Source organism: Schistocerca serialis, unplaced genomic scaffold (genome assembly GCF_023864345.2).
Source record: "Schistocerca serialis cubense isolate TAMUIC-IGC-003099 unplaced genomic scaffold, iqSchSeri2.2 HiC_scaffold_265, whole genome shotgun sequence".
In the NCBI taxonomy this organism is placed as follows: Eukaryota; Metazoa; Arthropoda; class Insecta; order Orthoptera; family Acrididae; genus Schistocerca; species Schistocerca serialis.
In genome coordinates, this window is record NW_026047833.1 from 12,501 (window position 1) to 17,500 (window position 5,000).

The 5,000-nt window shown below is 62.8% G+C and overlaps 1 pseudogene; it reads right to left on the reverse strand.

The window, feature by feature from the left end:
* LOC126444469 (large subunit ribosomal RNA) overlaps positions 1-5,000 on the reverse strand; it is a 7,960-nt pseudogene that overhangs the window by 2,540 nt on the left and 420 nt on the right.

Here is a 5,000-nt window from a genome sequence, read left to right on the forward strand (position 1 = left end):
GCCGAGGCCCCCCTGGGCAACAGGAGCGTGGAAGTATCCCAGGGGGGTGTCCGCCGGAAGGCGGAACCATCTCCTGACGGCGGCCCGGATGGTGACGTCGGCCGACTTCAATGCACCCACCCGGGTGCGGCTGAGGGCCAGCCCGTGGTACAGGCCAGGGAGAAGTACGTTGGTGAGAGCGTGGAGGCGCTGTTGCGGCTTCAGCGGAGCTCGGGAGATGACGTCAAGCTGCTCCACCAGGTGGCGACGTGGGTTGAAGACACAGCGACCCGCCGTGGAAAATTGCAGCCCCAGGTACCGGAAGGTTTCACCCACACGCAGGGCAGGCAAGGTGGTGTTGCCTGCTGTGAAGGTGACATTGCTGTCCACCTTCACCTTCTTCTCGCGCCCTGACGCGACTAAGGCGAGGGTGAAACACTTCCGGGCGTTGATCTGCAGCCCCAGGTGGGCGAGGGCTGCGGTAGCTGCGTCGATGAGGGACTGCAAGCCCCTCGGGGTCGCTGCAAACAGCAAGACGTCATCTGCAAAGGCCGCAGCGTTGACTCTGCGACCGAGGATCCGAGCTCCGATGTGGGAGGGCAGTTGGCCTAAAACGTAGTCCACCGCAAAGTTGAACAGGAGGGGGGAGAGGGGATCGCCCTGGCGAACGCCCCGTGCTGGCTGCACAGACACGCCCACGCCGGCGCCGTCCGCTATCACTGTCGTGCTGCCCTCGTAGCACCGCTCGACATACTCGACAAAGCAATCCGGTAGGCCATGCGCCTTCAGCACGGGGCGAAGGGCAGCATGATCCACCGAATCGAATGCCTTCGATACGTCGATCGATGCCACAAAGACAGAGCGGCAGGAGCGGACTGCGTCGGTGAGAGCAGTGTCCAAGATGAAAGTATTTTCCAACATCCCATCCCGAGGGATGAATGCCCGCTGACGTTCGTCCACAGCACAAGCGCGCATCAGGCGTGACGCGAGAACCTTGTGAAAGGTCCGCGCCAACACCGAGCAGACCGTAATGGGGCGAAAGTCAGCGGGGGATGTTGGTGCAGCCGTTTTCGGGAGAAGGGACGTCCGCGCGCGAAGCAGGCGTTCCGGAAGGGCGCGGGCCAGAAGGAAGAGATTCATCACTTTCACCAGGACTTCATGCGGCAGGCGCCGCAACTCCGCTGGGGTAAGGCCGTCAGGCCCAGCTGCTGATCCCCTGGGCGGCAACGCGGCGGCGACCTCCTCATGTGTGACCGGCCCCCATAGGCACTCAAGAGCGACAGGCTCCGAGTGCGGGAGGAGGCGGTCACGGATGAAGCCCGCAGTGGAGACGGGCTTCTTAGTGAAGAGGTCCGCCCAGAAGTCCAGCAGACCAGGGATGGCAGGTGGCGGCTGGAGCAGGGTGCCATCCAAGAGGCCGCGCACGCAACGTGCACGCGACCGTCGGAAGGCATCCTGCGTTCTTGCGTATTCCCAGCGGCGCCGCTTGCGCTTCTGCGTCGGCGGCGCGGCAGGCGGCCGCTTCGATGGTTGGCGCGGCCGCTGTGTCCTGGTGATCGATCTCTCCCCTCTGGACCCGACCGACGCAAGGGCATCCGGGAGCATGCCCAGGATGACATCGGGCGGCGTGCCCCGCCCCAGACCTATGACTCGATCCAGGGCAGAGAAACGCTGGGCGGAAGCAGGTAGCCCCGCCAGATGCTCCCAGATGGCGGCGTCAGTCGGCCCCTCCGGCGGCGGCCCGGTGGTGTCGGCCGCGAAGTCCTCGGCTGCGTCGACGGGCGGCGCAGCGGCCTCGCCCGCGTCAGGCGGCGGGCTCGCTGCTCCCCGGCGGGACGCCGGCTCTTCCCCCCGACCGATCTCAAGCGCCTCCATGAACTGGCGGACAAGCTGCTTGTGGGCAGCTTGCCGCCGTCGGCACTTGATTGCCTCAAGCGTTCGGTCGGGGAACATCCTGATGAGTTCTTGATTAACAAAGAAGAACCGGGCGTCCCTCTCAAGGAACAATTCGGCCTCCGCCTTGGCGAGCGACAGGACTTCTTCCTCCGTCCACCTCGCGCGATGCCTCTCCGTCACGATCTCCGCGTTGGCGGCCGCAAGATGTTGGCGGCGGCGATGGACCCCGAGACCATTCTTGGTGGTGAAGCTGCGGTGGCACTCACTACAGGCGTATACAGCTGCAAAAGGTACAAGATTTTCGGCACGGCCGGTTGGCCGGCTAGGTGCTGGGGGAGTTGGGGTGGCACCTTCAGCGGAAGGGCCACCACTTATTCTTTGATTACTGCCCCCAACTAACAAAGGGATAGTGCGAGGGGGGGCTGGTAACCCCCCCAAGCCCCTGGTGCGGTCTTCCACTCTGCGAAAATCAGCGGGCCCACGAGAAGGGGAGAAGACCGCAGGAGAGGAGAGGCTAAGAGGGCTAGGCCCATGTATTGCGCATCACTCTCCCTGTAACTATAACCCAAGGAAGGTACCTCGCAGCAGCAGCATGACTACATCAAGACCGCACTTCGAAAAGCCAAGTCCGGATGCAGCCACACCGCCGCCACTTGGCCACCTTAAGAGAGTCATAGTTACTCCCGCCGTTTACCCGCGCTTGCTTGAATTTCTTCACGTTGACATTCAGAGCACTGGGCAGAAATCACATTGCGTCAACACCCGCTAGGGCCATCGCAATGCTTTGTTTTAATTAGACAGTCGGATTCCCCCAGTCCGTGCCAGTTCTGAGTTGATCGTTGAATGGCGGCCGAAGAGAATCCGCGCACCCGCGCGCCCCCGGAGGAGCACGCTAAGGCGGACGCGGCCTCGCAGCAAGGAAGATCCGTGGGAGGCCAAGGCACGGGACCGAGCTCGGATCCTGCACGCAGGTTGAAGCACCGGGGCGCGAACGCCGCGCAGGCGCGCGCATCCTGCACCGCCGGCCAGCACGAGGCCGACCAACGGCGAGAGCAGACCACGCCCGCGCTAAACGCCCGCACTTACCGGCACCCCTACGGCACTCACCTCGCCCAGGCCCGGCACGTTAGCGCTGACCCACTTCCCGACCAAGCCCGACACGCCCCGATCCTCAGAGCCAATCCTTATCCCGAAGTTACGGATCCAATTTGCCGACTTCCCTTACCTACATTATTCTATCGACTAGAGGCTCTTCACCTTGGAGACCTGCTGCGGATATGGGTACGAACCGGCGCGACACCTCCACGTGGCCCTCTCCCGGATTTTCAAGGTCCGAGGGGAAGATCGGGACACCGCCGCAACTGCGGTGCTCTTCGCGTTCCAAACCCTATCTCCCTGCTAGAGGATTCCAGGGAACTCGAACGCTCATGCAGAAAAGAAAACTCTTCCCCGATCTCCCGACGGCGTCTCCGGGTCCTTTTGGGTTACCCCGACGAGCATCTCTAAAAGAGGGGCCCGACTTGTATCGGTTCCGCTGCCGGGTTCCGGAATAGGAACCGGATTCCCTTTCGCCCAACGGGGGCCAGCACAAAGCGCATCATGCTATGACGGCCCCCATCAACATCGGATTTCTCCTAGGGCTTAGGATCGACTGACTCGTGTGCAACGGCTGTTCACACGAAACCCTTCTCCGCGTCAGCCCTCCAGGGCCTCGCTGGAGTATTTGCTACTACCACCAAGATCTGCACCGACGGCGGCTCCAGGCAGGCTCACGCCCAGACCCTTCTGCGCCCACCGCCGCGACCCTCCTACTCGTCAGGGCTTCGCGGCCGGCCGCAAGGACCGGCCATGACTGCCAGACTGACGGCCGAGTATAGGCACGACGCTTCAGCGCCATCCATTTTCAGGGCTAGTTGCTTCGGCAGGTGAGTTGTTACACACTCCTTAGCGGATTCCGACTTCCATGGCCACCGTCCTGCTGTCTTAAGCAACCAACGCCTTTCATGGTTTCCCATGAGCGTCGATTCGGGCGCCTTAACTCGGCGTTTGGTTCATCCCACAGCGCCAGTTCTGCTTACCAAAAGTGGCCCACTTGGCACTCCGATCCGAGTCGTTTGCTCGCGGCTTCAGCATATCAAGCAAGCCGGAGATCTCACCCATTTAAAGTTTGAGAATAGGTTGAGGTCGTTTCGGCCCCAAGGCCTCTAATCATTCGCTTTACCGGATGAGACTCGTACGAGCACCAGCTATCCTGAGGGAAACTTCGGAGGGAACCAGCTACTAGATGGTTCGATTAGTCTTTCGCCCCTATACCCAGCTCCGACGATCGATTTGCACGTCAGAATCGCTACGGACCTCCATCAGGGTTTCCCCTGACTTCGTCCTGGCCAGGCATAGTTCACCATCTTTCGGGTCCCAACGTGTACGCTCTAGGTGCGCCTCACCTCGCAATGAGGACGAGACGCCCCGGGAGTGCGGAGGCCGCCGCCCCGTGAAGGGCGGGGAAGCCCCATCCTCCCTCGGCCCGCGCAAGGCGAGACCTTCACTTTCATTACGCCTTTAGGTTTCGTACAGCCCAATGACTCGCGCACATGTTAGACTCCTTGGTCCGTGTTTCAAGACGGGTCGTGAAATTGTCCAAAGCTGAAGCGCCGCTGACGGGAGCGATTATTCCGCCCGAGAGCATCCCGAGCCAACAGCGGCGCGGGTCCGGGGCCGGGCCAGGTAGGTCCGTCATCCGGGAAGAACCGCGCGCGCTTGCCGGGAGCCCGAGCGCCCAAAGGGGCGAATCGACTCCTCCAGATATACCGCCGGGCAGCCAGCCAGGACACCGGGGCTCTGCCCAACAGACGCGAACCGAGGCCCGCGGAAGGACAGGCTGCGCACCCGGGCCGTAGGCCGGCACCCAGCGGGTCGCGACGTCCTACTAGGGGAGAAGTGCGGCCCACCGCACACCGGAACGGCCCCGCCCCGCGGCGAGTGGAAAGGCAACCGGACACGACCCCGCCGCGAATTGCTCCGCGCGGGCGGCCGGCCCCATCTGCCGAGGGCGGAGGCCAGTGGCCGGATGGGCGTGAATCTCACCCGTTCGACCTTTCGGACTTCTCACGTTTACCCCAGAACGG